The following is a 16,980-nucleotide window of genomic DNA, read 5'->3' on the forward strand; positions in this document are numbered from 1 at the left end:
CCCGTGATAAGATTAATTTTGAATCTTAAAATAACAGTGCCCCAATAAAGCACTATTTTTCGTCATTTCTTATAAACAATTTGCTGATTAGCCTAGAAGTTATTTCAGTAGGCCTATTATCTATAATAGGCAATATATTTAGTAAAATAATTTTGAAAAGTCAATAAAATTATACATTTTATGATTTTATATTCATTGAGAATTCGATTACTAAACGCGTCTACTAATGTATTTCAGAGGCAAAAATGCTATTTCCTGTCTCTTAAGTCACTAAAATTAAAGATAATTTCTTGTAAAGCTAAAACGAATATTATAAGTAAACTAATAGTTCTTATTATTCTTAATAAGAACTGTGTGAATTGCGAGAAATGAAATAATTGACGAATTAACTAATTATAACTAGGATAAGAAAATCCGTTCAATTATTCTACTAAAATATTATACTAGAAATAACCCCAAATGAATATGATAACATTAGACTATATTTATGTTTTTTTTTTACGAATAAAATAATTTTAGCCCAATCCTACAGCTACAGAACAGAACAGCTTAAATCTTTTTTGATATAAAAGTTAATATTGGACGACTTAAAATGTTAAAATACTTTCTGATTTAATCGTTCATACATATTATACCGTAACTGAGATATAAAATGGGGGGAAGTGTTTTCAATAAAATGATGTAAATCCTCATTAATCCCAACCTTAACTGATGGTAGGTTGGGGAAGATGAGGTAAAACATCGACCAAAACATGTTTACACCAGGTAGTGTGAAGGGAGCCTTTCTTTTAGAGAACTTTAGTAAGTGAATGTTATACCTTTATACAAAGAAGTGCGATATTAAAGAATATGTTTTTTTTCATATTTACACATACTGTACATTGAATATATCGGCAACAATTATTTCAAGAACGTCAAATATGAATTTAATCTTATGTCTACATCTCTCTATTAACATTGTTCAATTATTATTTTATTTTGTTTAAGATACGTTAGTCCTAGCAATAGAAAACTTAATGTTTCATTTTTCTAAACCCTCATTTGTAATACGACAAATGTTTTTCAAACAAATTATTTATAAAGAATAAATAAAATTAAAATACAAATTACAGTCATAGTCATGATTTTACTGTAAATTTTCTTCTTGTTTGCTTACACAGGCTACTAAGAGTCATTTGGTATATTTTTAATATTTTGAAATGTTTACGATTTTACTTTGCGGTGAAAAAATGTTTAGTAAAGAATGTTGTAAAGAAATAAATTCATTACCGTACTGCCGTAGTGATTTTTGTAGTATGTTACTCCGACAGTAAAATATATTTAAATTACTATTATATTTTGATTTGTGTATATATTATAAAAATATATCCGTTTAAAGTTTAATGAGTTTAGAGACTACGTTACCAAAACAATAAGTTTGACCACGGACTTATGTGTAATCTATTGTTCAACAGTATATACTTATGTTTTCGAGTTTTCAACCAATTATTAATGTGCTTAATATACTTTATTTGATACATTATAGCCTATATAATTTATTTATCAGGTTACTACTGTTGATGCCCTGTACTCATAAACTAAAAACATTTACGCCATACAAAGTCATTTACTTATGAGCATCGAGCATGTCACTGTCATACATATGAAAGTTATGAAATTTCATCCTGACATGTTGGCAGCTCTGATTGGCAGTTCAACATGTGCGCGGCCTCGTCAGCTGAAGAGCCCTTGTAAGAAGGACTCGCAGGCTAGTTTAGCCTATTATAAGGAGCAAGTACTCTTCACAAGCCCCACCCTCGCCCGCCATTTTGTTGTTCCCTCTAATTAGCCCTTTTGTTCCTCTATGTTTACTTAGTCTTCCTGTGCTTGCACAATGTCTTCCACCCCTACCACCGTGCGCCTTTTCTTCTTCTGCTCGCTGTAATGTATGCTTCGAGTAATCACGTACGCTCTCAACCCTTTTTACAAACTGGACACTCGGTTCTATGGCACTTGTGCTCGTATGAGCTTTGAGTTCTGTTTGAAAAAATACCTTTCAGAAAACTTAAGTTGTGTTCTATACCGATCAAAACTGTTATTTCTGGTCAAAACAAGCAATATTTAGGATAGAGATTTCTTCTAAATTTTCTCACTTTTTAAATTTTTTTAACATTCTGAGTCCCAGAGGCTGATGGTAGATAGTATCTAAGATTTTCGTGGTTGGTGGATTCTTTTTAGTTACAACTTTGACGATGGAGGGAATTAGTCATTTCACTCCCATGAAAAGTACCGACCCTATAGAGTACGCAGATATGGCAGTACTAATTTATACCGAATAAGCCAACTTTTGACCAAGGCCAAGCTTTACAGGACAATAATTATTGTAAACTGCAGCGTCCTTAATATCGCAATAACTCTTATGGTAATGACTAGTTATTTGTTGTCGTAGTCATAGTATTAATAAACATGGAGACAAAAAAATTCAACGATCAGTATCCAGCCACGCAAATTAAAAACTTACAAATCTTATGACTCATAAATCATCAACATTACGAAACATACCTCAATCAATACTTGATATCACTACGATTTTTTACAAAAAACTACTCAATGAATCATGCGCTACAACGATTTTAAAGTTCACCAAGAACATCGGGCGCGTTTCATATTCGGGCGAACCAGAATCCTTCGGAACTTCCCGCACAACAGAAATATCAAATTACATCATAACTCGTCAAAAGCCGTCAGCCAGTCTATTGGCTGGAACAAAGCGTATATCTTTACATGAAAATAAACAATGCAGAACGCCGTAGGGACGTAGCAGCTGCATTGCATTTACATGGCTGCATGTTAAAACTATCAACGTGGTTCAGAATATATTTTTGAAATAATTGTGTTTTCCAACAGTGCCAGTACCGCTAGTAGAACTCAATCAAAATAGTTTTTGCTTCAAGAAAATTATATTCAAGTTGGGAGTACATTATTGTTAAAGCATTAACAAATATATCAATTTATAGGTTAATAAGTGCTGTAGTCATGCTCGATTGTTAACATATCATGTTTGCCTAAACAAACTAAATTTCAAGACGTTTTCCGTTTGCTCTTTAGTAAACGTGGAAACACAACTTGACTTTGTATGATTAATTTAATTTTAAATCAAATCCACCAGAATTTATGTCATCAGTGTATTATCTTATTGTAGAATACCGGTAATTAGTTGTATTACTGTATGAATTTTAAAACGCGTTTAATGTAATAAAATATAGAACACAATTACTGATATCAAACATCTTCCTAGCATGCCTGCTTATTTTTATTAAATATTCATACAACGCCTAAAGGGATAAAAGTCAATAGTAGCACGATGTATAACAAAATGCATTTAAGTGGATTCATTAAACGATTAAACTATGGTTTAATTATGTCTATTTAAACACAGTTTCCGAGGTAGGAAGGTTTTCATTTCCAACATCGTAGTTGATTTACGGAGCAAATTTGTATCCTGAATTTGTCAGAAATAAAAATACAAAGTTTAAATGAACACATTAGGCCCTTAAAACCTGTGTGTTAACAGAATACCATCACATAAACTTACCAGTAACTGCAAATGTTTAACTGAATACCAAAGCAACAAATTCATTACACGTGTGAATCTGAATGCCATAGGCATACTATCAGGGAATTTGTGGAAAAGAACCATGCCAGTAATTAAAATATTAGTACATTAGTGGTATGGAATAGCACAATACTACTCATAAACTACATGCGCATTTGTGAGAGAGCAAAAAACTAACACATAAACTATTAGCTTATTTGTGGACTAGATCACTATAAACACCTAAACACATAAACTACCGTATCAGCACGTTTGTGGAAGAGGATAATATCACATACAATATAATAATGTGATACCAACACATAAACTATCAGCGTATTTGTGGAATAGCTCAATATCAACACATAAACCACCGTATCAGCACGTTTGTGGAAGAGACGACACATAAGCTATCAGCACATTTGGAAGAGCACAATACCAACACATAAACTATAACCGTTTGTGGACTAGCTCAATTACAACACATACACTATTTGTGCATATTTGTGGAAGTACACAATACAAATACATAAACTATCAGTGTGTTTGTGGACTTGCTCAATATCAACACATCAACTACCATATCAGCACTTATGTATATGTGGAAGAGCATAATACCTAACCTAACAGCATAATTATTCGTAAAGGCTGTCAAACGTCTTACCAAACTTCACCTGGTATCACATTTAATATTTAAGTAGTAAAAGAGTCAACTCGTTGATTGAACTACCAGAACTCTATACTGATTGTTATAGGTTGGACAATCCAGTAGGGGGCGGGTTACCCAATGGTGGGGAGGTATAAAATTTCACTCCAGACATGGTTCTAGCCCCCTCCATCGACTAAATCCCTAATGGACGAGTAGGCGACGTAAAAAATCAAATTGGTAGGGCTTCGGTCACCATGTCAAATATCAGAGTAAACTTTGATGACCAGTTTAACGTGATTACTGCTAAAGCTTCTGCTTCTTGTGGAGTACTGTGAATAATACTGGACATTATTGTCACTTAGCTATGGAGCAAAGTAAGTCTAGTGGTAGAGAGCGGGACTTAAGTATCCGAGGTAAAGGGTTCAAATCATGACAATCACCTATGGAATTTATTTAAGTGATCACGCCACTACCTCCTCTAGAATTAAACCATTGTGAAAAAAAATGTCCGGGTTTAGAACCTAGAGGAATAAAAAAGGCTGATAAAAAGTTGTAGACGGTTTTAGCATTAAAACAACGTTTGGACGTTCAACCAGGGTGTGATCAGAGTGTGATGTAAAACACTTTACTTTCTCATAAACGAACTTCTTCACCTTTCCAAACTAAAAGATGAACTAATTGTAAACCACAACATTTCATAAGTCCAAATTACACTTCAATGATCATAAACTTAACAAAAATGCAATGAGAGGCTCGTTTAACCATGTTCCATCTAAGTAAAAATGTATTTTAGCTAGTGCAAGTAGATTTGGATATTAATTTTTAACATTAATGACATGCTATAACAAAGCCAGAATACTCTCCGCTTTGTAAATTTTTTCCATTCACAAATTTTTGGATTTGTGTATTAATCTTGTTGTCCTTTAGGTACGTAAACACGAGTACGGGATCAGATTAGATATACTTAAACGTTGTGAAAACTTAGTAGTTTTACTAATCGCGTTGGAAAACGTCCACAACAATCGTATAGCATTTACCATAACCAAAAATAAACAAACAATGAAATTTCAACGAAAACTATTTCCCCCATATCAGTTTTATCATTTGGAACACTACCCAAGCAATCCTTGAAACCCATTCCAAACAATTCAAAAAAGTTTTTCTCATGCGCCATTATGCACCAGCACTCCCCGGTTGTAATATTTCCGTCGAATAGCGATACGAACTCTTACCCCAAGTCTTTCAATCTCGAGCACCAGGAGCTCTTGAAATTGCGGATGCGTTTAGAGAGTTAAAAACGCATTTGTTTCGCGAGAGGGGGCGAACCTTTGTTTGGCAGAAGGGTTAAGGGCGCATCAGCCATCAACCCAATTAGCAAAGTGGAAAATATCTTCGTTAATTACAGCCAGGGGGTGTAGTTGGATACAATTCCGCGTTACTTGCGGTCTTCTGTTACAGATTTCAACACAACAGGGAAGTTTTCTTTTTGTTAACTTCGAAAATTACTTTATTCTCTTTTCTGATGTGATTGAATTGGCCGGATTTGGATTGGTGAGATCATGTTTACGATGACGCTTGTATATGTGTTATTAAACATGCGGAATATGATGAAAGACAAAGATTCTTTACACTGCTGTGTTTTATACTTGGATACTTTTGGAACTAGGCACTTTTGTTGTCTAAGTCTAATAGTCCAAACTAAACCCTTGCCTTCTTACTCTATAACATTGATCATTTTATATAGTTTAAATAATTGATATAGCTTATGACGAAATGCAAATGGGTCCAGAACACAGAAGATCTTATCTGGAATCGAACCTCGAACCAGCAACCTCATATTTGAAGGTGATTGCTCTAACAATTGGTAAAATGATTTTACAAGAAGCGGTACCCGTAAAAGCTACTAGGAGTATATAAATCAATCAATTTATTGAGATGGGAACATTTTAGGCATAGTTTAAAAGTTTAAATGAGCCCAACATTGAAAAAAATAGCAGATATGATGTCAGGCTATAAAAAAAAACTACTTGTTTCCCAATCAATAAAGACGCCCAAAAACAATGGACTGTAGCAGCCAGATTGCTCAAATTACATCCAATTTTCCGCCCTAAAAATTGGTGGGTGATTGGTGCTTCCTAAATCAGTTAAAATTTGTAAACAAAGGTTAGGAGATCATTGGCAAGCTATGCAATTTCATATCATCATTGTTTTTAAACGTTCCGTTTTGCTGCAAAAAACACATTGTGATAACGGGTCATAGCAAATTGGATTTACAAATTAGTGTTCTTATCATACAAACAACTAAGGGCAACTACTTGTTTAACAATTCAAACAACATTTCTATGCAGCAAATATATCTCCAACACGAAAGTTATTTTGTATAAACAATACTAATAGAAACTCAAAAAGAAGGAGATGACTGCAGCAATTCCTTTATAGCATAGTCCTTGGCAGAAAACTTAAAGTACAAATATAACTTATCATCAGTAAAGTAGATGCAATATTTGTTTACCGTCATAATTCTTGACAAACCCCAATAGCGCGTTGACAGGGCTTTCCCCAGTTAATCCAGTTTCAGCCACTAACAGATAGCCAGAACTAGCAGGTTTCAAACAATGTCTTTAAGATCTTTGGATTGAGAATTTCTTTGGGCACCTTTGCATACAAAGGCATTTCTCACTTCAAAAACATTGAAAGAACCACTAAAGACTACCTGTTTGCACATAACAAATATCACTCTTTTTCACCAAGCAGATTACTACAATAAATTGTTCCTCGTCATCAAAACTCTTGGTAGAAACTTACAAACTGTGTAGAAAGTTTTTCTTCCACCTTTCCTCAGTTTTAGTTATTAACTGTCAACAGAACTTCCAAGATAATTCAATTTGGATTAAAAATTTTGAAAGCACATTTTATAAACGTTCAACAACTTATAAACAGTAATGTTTAAAACTGTTCTCGCGATAGGAACAACTACAGCCTACTAATTTTTCACTTCGGCTTGATGACTAATCCACTAGTTCCTTGATATTTCGAAGCTCAAAACGGAATTAAATTCTTCTTCCACCCTTGTCACAGTTTCAGTCCCCAATTGCCAAAACTGAAGTAGTTGGTTCCAAACAATGTCCAAGGTCTACCAACCTCGACCACACACTGTCAGCACGAAGGTGGAAGCCAGAACAGAATCTTTCTACCGTGAAATGCTCGTGTACTACAAGTCGAAGTCGGGTTGTGATCGGGTTACATGTCTGGTCTTGTTCAATGAAGCGATCGTCCTGCTGCCGCCGCTCAGAGTGAACGATGGCCAAAATACGGTCAAAACGGAAGATGGCTTTATAAGGTAACCCCGGGAGAAAAATATTTGACTACCAGGAGACGATTTATTTCTAGGTACGCCGTTAGCCTTTCTGTTTAGCGTCTCGGGCTTCGATGTGGGGTGGGAATTGCGCAAACTGACCTGAGTCAGATAGTCGGGCATTCCTGAATTGCGCCAACTACTCCAGCGAGCCATCGATAAGTTCATTAGCTAAGCCAAGTGGCGGTCCTCTTCGACTGTAAAATTTAGTAGGCTAGGTTAGCTTAGATTAGGTTGTATTAGGATAGGTTAGGTTAGGTTAGGATAACAATTAAACAAGGACATTACTTCTGACGGCAACTCACCCCTACCTGGCTTGGGCTTGGCGCAACAAAGGCACATTTTTGGACACCCTTTGAGAGCTTGGCGCAATTAAGTAACTCTTTGACGCAATTAATGCACTCGGTTTGGGAGGGACGGGTTCGATTCCCGGCACACCCACTAAACTTTAATGGGTTTGGACAGTTTTCTCTTCAAAGGGTCGCAATTTACTTAGTTTAAAATGCCACTGGTGTAGACCCAAGGAAAAAAATAAGAGCCCTTACATCTTGGACATAAATCCAACGAACGTTGTGCCGTTGACCGGTGGAAATAACAAGCAAAAGTAGGTACGTGTGTGCAAAAATTTTAAGGAAACAGTAGAAAACCGTATGTCTGACAACAATAAAGAGGAGATAACCAAGAAATCTAAATTTTCAACCGGAGAGAAATTTCTTTATTTCAGTTTAGTTGTAAAAATAATTAATTATTAACCGTTGAAGCAGTTGTCAAATTTACCGGAGGGAGCTCCTCTAAGAACACCATAACAAATAATATGGACAAATCAACAATGTAAGTGCCAAGAAAATAAATGTTCATGTTGACTTTGGAGATCCAGGCATGAAAATAACAAAGAAAATCCAAGTGTTGGTTGAACTCCGTATAGTAAACCCAAACCCTTTTAGCGAATTTCCCTATAGGGAAGTAGCTATTACCGTAGGTCTCATGGTAAGACTTAGGCCCGGGACCGATTTACTTTTTCATTTTGATGTCCCCAGAGGCCAAAAACACCATTCGTTCAAATTTTTATGTATGTATATATATATATATATATATATATGTGTGTGTGTCCGTGAACACGATAACTTGAGTAATTTTTATCCGATTTTGATGAAATTTGGTTTGAAGGTGTAAGGCGGGACAAACTTGAACGAGTTCGCGATCCAGCAAGATCGGACCATGGGAACAGTGTTTTATGGGGGGTTTTATGGGGTAAAAATTGGTTTTTCTCACTTTTGACCCTCAAAATACAAAATTTCCCAATTTTTCTCCAAACCTTCTTAAAGAGCTTAAAAAAACAAACAATTCAGTATACCAAAGTGTTTTTGTACGGTTATTGGTTACGGAGAAAACTAAAAAAAATGGTAAATTTAAAATTCCCATGTTATTCTTATGGAGAATATTGTAAAATGTTGTAGTTTGCTTGTTTATGGATATATTTTGATCAAACTTGGCAAATTTATTTATTTTATAGTAAGCTATCAATATTTTACTAAAAACACACTACTTTATTAGTTTCCTTGTAGCAGCAAACCTAGGTACTCGTTAAACCTAATGTTATTTAAATAGATCAATTAAAAAACCAATTCAGGCAAATGGAAATTCGCTTAGACGGCAGGTTTGCTGCGGCGGGGGTATTTTCCTTAGCTATGAATAAATGTCAATAATTAAATTCGATAGCTGCACCACGAAACAAAACACAATTATTCAGTGTCTCTAAGGAATCTATTGTTAAACATTCAAATCATACACTCATTTAAATCTGACAATGGAGTAACACTTTTGTGTGGAGGAAATCAAAACATTCAATAGAATAAAATTCCCCAAAACAGATTGGCTATTATGTAACAAGGGAATAAAAACTGTTCATCAATGTGAAGTTAAACACAGTATAGTATATTGGTTTATAATTTAAAACCATACAAAGTAATAAAATACGTTTTCAAATACTTCATTAGGTCTACAGTAACACTTAAACATCCACTGTACACATTCATAAGACGTTAATTATTATGATACTTAGGATATCTTATTTTATTTTATTTGTATAACATCTGCATAAATTTTGATACAGAAATTATTTATTCAATTTCAACTGCACTACACCATAAAGTTTTCCAAATGAACGAACCAAGAGACAAATACACATATATGGTACACAAAGACAACACTGTATATGGAATTATTATACAAATATTGACGGTATTTTAGTATACAAATATTAACACACAAACGGGAACGTGTCATCATCAGTTTTCTTTTGTTCCAAAGGTCTTTGGGAAATATCTTCTTTTTGGTCTCTAATATAAATTGTATGTCTACGCTAATGACAACTGATAAAAAATAATAAAAAATATCTTAATGAATGTAAAAAAAAAACATTCAAAAGTTTGTAAAATTTTCAGAGAGATACGCATTTATAAATGGTCTCACTCCAAAATCCAAAACACCACTACTGTACTAGTAGGGTAAGGCTAGTAACACAGCCCAGCTTACTGCCTGGTTTATTTGAATAAAAAATCTTCTGACATATAACGTAATTCCAAAAGTGGACTATAAACTACTAAAAGCCCTAATACTCAATACTAACAAGAAAAATTAAAACTCAAGCACTCCATCTTAGAATTTGTTGAAACTGCGCGAAACTCTCAAAGCCAAACAAATCTAAAATCCGAATACGCCGGTTTGAAATGACGGACATGAGCTGACGTGAGCAAGCTTAACTTTTACCTTAACGTTGGTAACAGCTGTTACAATCTCCAAAATGTCGGTAAGTCTGTCCACATCGTTGGGAAAGACTTATCGATTCTGACGTATAAAGGAAACATCCAACATATGGGAAAAATTGACATTGGGATCAAATATAAAAGTAGAACAGAAATATTCAGGATGCTGTATGAATTTATTTCTGGATGTTTGAATGAGTCGGTAAGAGAGACTAACATAATCTTAATGTTTAACCTCATTTTAATAATCTAGGTATTAACAATCTAGGTATAAACATATTTTACAATGTGCCTTACACGCCAGATATACATTTTTGTACGATTTACACTTAAGTTTAAAATTGGTCGGATAAAAATAGTAGACAAAACTGACTTAAACCTAACATTCACAAAAATATAATATTGTTACATTAAGTGATCATTGATTAATCATCGAAGGTATCTAATTGATTAAGTTCTAATTTGTTTGTTAAATAATGAACAACATATGCAAGACCGACTTGAACAGCCCTACATTCTTATACAACCAGTTAAATAAGACTTTTGAACTGATTTCAATCCAAAGTTAGTCAGGAAACGCAGCATCTAAAACTCACCAAATCGTCGAGCAGCATAATCTTAGGAACATTTTCATTTTCGGCCGCACCCGACGGGATACCTCAGGCCTGTAATTGGGTCGATCCGCAGAAACATAATTTAAAATAATAAATGTGGGGGAAGCTCTAACAAAGGGACCGAAGGGGCGGTGTATGGCGTGGAGAATGGGAGTTATGAGAACTCAGGTAAGTCGACGGGCTGCCATCCCGGCTTCCCATCTGGTAGATCATAGCAAGGGAAGGTTGCATTCGTAACTTTATAAAATTTTGTGAATGAATACTTTCTTCCCAAAACCCTCCCCAACCATACAATATCTGAGTGTTAAAGTTATGCAAAACTTACTCTTTTGTGTTTACGTATGAAAATCGGGAAAAGTAAAAAAGAGTGCGAGAAAGAGTACAAGAAGTATTTATTCTTGTGTGTCAAAAATAAACTTTAGTCGCCTTTACAGGTATCTGTTGATGGATTTTGTCATGAGCCAAATTAAACCAGGGGTAGTTTTATGCTACCCCGATATAGACGAACAGCTGACGTGTTTGTTGTTGAGGTGTTCCTTGACATCTGACAGACAGTTGTGTTTAGTCTACAGGCTTCTCACTCAAATGCAGATACATTTCCTCAAAATATATTTTGATAAGTAGGTCCAACATACACAGGTGTGATTATTAATGTGTAATATAGGAATTCGAATGTTAAGTTAAACCAGAAAATGAGGTTTAGTGTTGTTGGGAATTCATTGTAAATAAGACTCAACATGGTGCTTTCGGAAGCTCAAATAGCGCATGTATTGTGTAGGTATATATCTTTTTACTAAAGATACGGTTTCCTTATTTTTTTTTTAATCTATAAATAGTTTACTTGTTTTGTACTGGAATTACTTCTGAAATCTTAAACCTTTCTTGATATAAAACCAATGATCTTCTTTTAACGTACTATTAATCTACAATAATAAAGTTTTAGCTTTCAAAAACTCCAGGTTGAGTATTATTTACAATAAATTCCCAATGACCCTTAACCTCATAGACAACTACGCAATACAGATCAGCTGATCGACAATGGAGTAAAGAAAACAGAGATAAAACATGTGTTTGGTTTGTTCTTGTAATTATAATTTGAGTTACGTTACAGAAAACACCCTGTATGAGTATGATTAACAATCCTATGAGAATGAGTCATACAGATTAAAAACAAAACAAATCCGAAAAAATGTACTACAATTTATTTTTCAAGAACTTATATTCCAGCTGCGAAATATGAAAATATCTCATTGATTTGACAGTTAAATTTTTAACATTCACTCTGCCAAGGAGGATTACGATTTTTCCTTTGTCAAAACCAATTCCACACATGGTCAGTGTCGACGCTACATTTAGCTGTCTGTGGTCATGTTTTGTTTTAAACCGGTCCGTGATGGATTCTGGAGAGGAGAATCCATCAAACTCCAGACTCGAGACATCACTGAGACAACTGATGATCGCTCATAGGTATCTCGGACATAGCTTACTACTTACACGCACTCACACACACTATAGGGTCTTACTAACACACTTACATGTCTTTGTCTATGGACTTGTAATCTTGTGATTTGACCTCCAACCTAATGGGTACAACTGTACCCAATATTGGATTCAGTTCAATATTTTAGTCATTTTGTTTATTTATTGTACATTTTCCCTTACTTGTTTTGGAATATTACACACAAGTATGTGAAAACTAAAAGGGGTGTGGACCATCAGGAGTAGGATTAGTTGCATCAAAACAAAAAACTTAAATCTTTCCTCTGAAGAAGCAAAAGCTAATAATAGTCTTAAGACACAAAAAATACAATAGAACAATGTCCAAAGAGAAAGAAAGGTTTTGGAGTTTTAACCATGGAGTTAACCTTTGACGCCGAAGAATCAGAAGTAAGATAGGTTGCAACACCAGACCATATCTTGACTCTGAAGAAGCCAACGCTACTGGATGTAGTATTAAACACAATGACGTCAGAACACAAAAAACAAGCCGTCAGATCAATGTCCAAAGAGAAGAAAGGTCGAGGAGTTTTTTGACATAGAGTTAACATCTGACGCAGAAGATTCATGAGTAGGATAGGTTGCAACACAAGGCCATATCTTGACTCTGAAGAAGCCAAAGCTACTGGATGTAGTCTAACCAAACACAAAAAATACAAATAGCAATGACGTCAGAACACAAAAAACAAGACGTTAGATCAATGTCCAAATAGAAAGAAAGGTTTTGGAGTTTTAACCATGGAGTTAACATTTGACGCCGAAGAATCAGGAGTAGGATATGTTGCAACACCAGACCATACCTTGACTCTGAAGAAGCCGTTAATGGGGAATGCAGTGAAGGTTTTTACCACCTCAGGTATAATCAATGCGTCAATTACCAGCGTCGGTAACTACCCGCCCTCTAATTGACCTCCTAATTGTTTCCATCTCTCAAGTTCAAAAATTAATGGGCAACCTATCCGATCTTAACGTTCAATCAATATTTATAGTCTGTAATCCTCGAAAGTCTCGGTTTTTACGCGGTTTGATTAGGTTCCCAAGTTTATACAGATGACTGTGAGCCATTTACGCTTTTACGTCACAGTGAGATTTATTTTATGTAAGTCTCGTCGAGTATCCTGACTTTTAAACGCAAAAATGTTAATGAGTATTAACATTTGACTGTACACAGAATAGACTTCCCATGTAATGTAAATATTTGAAGCCAAAAAAACGTGGTGCAATCTGTGTCAAGTGATAAATCAATCAGCTGTTTGATATGATACTGCATTGATTTAAATGTTCAACCCAATACACTAGTACCCTCTGGTAAAATGGTCCCAAACTTCGTCTATTTTCTTGGCTTCAAATTTTTACAGCATTAAAAACAATCTGATTTTATGTACCTCGTGTTTCACACCATTAAATGTGAAAGGCCGTGGTTAGTGTGTATATTTTCTTTCTTATAGCCTAGTCCCGATATTTTGTAATTTATGTTACCAAAAATCCCATAGTTTTCCAATTTTCTCCATAGATCCCTTAAGTTTGGCTCTGTTGATATGTAGGCGTAATATATCATGTCCTTAAATTATTTTAAACAAGACACAACAAGATGCGCAACTCATTTTAAGTGAACTATTAACTTAACTGAACGAAAATATAAATATAAACATTGCAGAACAATAACAGAAATCATATGGTGTTGACAACTTATTAATCCCCCCCCCCTCAAATTAGCATGGCCAAATGTGGTTAATGTGCCTTCTCCAAACCTGCCCATTGTCCATTTCGATTTCATAACGCATCAAGCCATCTCTCCTTACTTTTCCAAATATCCACTTTCTGTCTTTTTTTAAATTGCGCACGTGAACCCTGTCTCCCGCACGTAATAACAGAAATTACGTGGTGTTGACAACTCCTTATTAGTGTATACGATAACAAATTCAGAAATTGATAGAAAAAAAAAACTCAATGACTCAATTTAACTCTTAATTCTAAAACTTCTTTATTAGTAAAGGATGATCAACTGTTAAAATTGTTATACATTCATATTAAGATTTGTATGTAGTAAATTTTAGATTTGAAAGGTTTCAGACGCTGAGATCAGTTTTCTTTGGCGGCTCCCTTCCATAAACCCGACTTTATAGCCTCTAAACGTTAAGAGGGTCCCAAAAGAGACTACTTAATTATTTTATATGCTGTGAAACCAAGAGACTTCGAAGTCTTCAGCAGTTTTTTGATAAAAAATACTCATATAAGTTGCCACGGTTAACATGATAATTTATGTGAAGATAAGAAACTGAGTAGGGCTATTAAGGTAAACATTTGAAACTTAATAAAAGAAAGAATGTTTTCCTACAGTTACCTAACAATGTACATGTTCTCTCACTGATTTGAGAAAGCAAAGTGGCCAATTCGCTCATCAGTGAGACAATGTTAACATTGTCTCACTCTAATTACTTTGTCTCACTCCAGATTTGCAACGTGAATGCACGAAATAGTGAGCGCGTAACATGCAGGCAACGTCGTATGCGCGCGAAATACGTTGGCAGCACTGGCTGTAAATCAGCTGGTCAGCTGTTGTACTGTTGTATTTGTCACTTCACATTGAATGTTATATTAAAAGTTCACTTCTGTGTAAAATTAGGTTATGTTTCTTCACCAATTTATTTGTTTTATGGTAACTGTAGGAAAAGTATAATGTGCAACTCGAGTTCAAAGTACAATTGCCTCACTCGAGAAACCATTCCTCACTCGCCTACGGCTCGTGAGTAAGGATTTCTCTCGAGTGAGTCAATTGCTCACTTTTCTCACTAGTTGCACAAATAACTATTTTCTAATCCATGAAAAAATGTGTGTTTTATGTGCTTCATGTAGATTATTGAATCTATAACTATTTGGGGTCTGGTATATTATCTGGTCTTTAGATAAGTATTGTCCCGTTTTGTATAATCATTGACTTTGGTTATTGAAAGTATAGATTTTCTGTCCTCTTGTAAGGCAAATTGTTAGTCAAATACATGTTACAAAAAATTGGTGAATTATTTACAAATAAAGATAATATAATGCACTCGAAGTGTTGCCGGAGCTAAAATATCGAAGACTTTTAAGGCAAGATAATACATTTTTGAGGGCGTATTTTTAATAAATTCTAGACAAGATATAGGCTATTAAAACGCACATAATTTAACGGCAGATGACAAAACCACACATGAACAATCTCAGAGGGAATATTTAGTAGTCTAAACACAATTTCTTAGCACTTAGATTAATACAATAACTACTAATCTCGAAAAACTGTATCGTGAAAACACATATCGTGGTGGAAATTTTAGCACAAGTTTCTTAAATAATATCAACAACAACGCATTTATATAAACAATGAAGCGTTTACCTTACTCCCTAGTCTATAGCCTAATGCTATAAGGCAGTTCCTCCTAACTGTCTTAAAAGGTTTGTATGTAATTCTTAGAGTTGCTGTGGTACAGTTATCTCGTTTAACGTTTATTTAGCCCTTTATGGAGTTCCAAAGCGCTCACGAATATTAAAGGCCATAATGTCAATTTGCAATTGCCTCTTTTTAACACCGCATTCTAAGCGCATTTTGGTCTAGAGTCGTTTCTTCTTCAATTATGTTAAGAAGCTTTTCTATAATGCATATTTAAAGTGCCTATACAATTTTAAAGTGCTTTTTACTTTCTCCCCCTATACATAGTATTCGGAGAAAGACCTATTGTTTTCGTCAAATTTATCGAGTTCGAGTTTTGGGTGGGAATATCCGTCCCTCTTCACAACCCCTGAAAAATGGTTGTAGAAGTGAGTTTGTATGTATGTGTGGATGTAAACAGAGCTACAGACTACACCTGTGGTCAGATTTGGATTAAATTGGTACTAATCCATGGTATCTTAAAAAGGGGAGTGAGCTTAAAAAGGTTCCTAAGTTCAAATCCCGCCAAATCCCCAATGGATTTTATCTAAGTGATAAAGCCGTAACCCCTAGGTCTAGCCTGAAGTAAAGTGAAAAACAATTCCGGGCTCGTGCCTAGCGTCCTAGGACAAAAAATGTATCTCAAAGTGTTTGTTGAATTTGTTTTTAATTTGTACTTTTATGGAGATTTTTCCATAAAAACCATATACTAACGCTAAAACCTGATTTTTACAAACATGGCTTGAACAACGTTGCCATTTTTATTAGGATTTAGTATGTTAAGTTCCTTTCATTTCTAAACAAAATGGTACAACCCCCAAAGCTGTAAAAAATATAGTACAAAATGTTTTGCAAATTTCGTGATTTTACCAATAAAATGTCTTAGGTAACTCCTGCCACTTACCTAATAGATAAGGGTTGTTGGAAAGCTAATTCTGATACCGTTTATTTAATAAAATACCCCTTTTGCAATCAGGTTAAATTACATTCACTCCATAATTTTATGTAAAATATTCTCATAATGAAGTATGAAAAAATGTCAATGTGAAATAAGAATATTTAGCTGAATATAAAATTATATGCCTTTTACATGCTGAAAATAAGCAAACATCGATTTTTT

At 34.5% G+C, this 16,980-nt stretch overlaps 1 protein-coding gene across 1 annotated transcript in view; it reads right to left on the reverse strand.

Annotated features, from left to right (window-relative positions):
- Nucleotides 1-16,980, reverse strand: part of LOC128996393 (protein Wnt-4-like) — a 55,061-nt gene that overhangs the window by 10,248 nt on the left and 27,833 nt on the right. The window lies entirely within an intron of this gene.

The sequence above is a fragment of the Macrosteles quadrilineatus genome, unplaced genomic scaffold (assembly GCF_028750875.1).
Source record: "Macrosteles quadrilineatus isolate MER2022 unplaced genomic scaffold, UCM_ALF_1.0 Scaffold_6__1_contigs__length_79288215, whole genome shotgun sequence".
In the NCBI taxonomy this organism is placed as follows: domain Eukaryota; kingdom Metazoa; phylum Arthropoda; class Insecta; order Hemiptera; family Cicadellidae; genus Macrosteles; species Macrosteles quadrilineatus.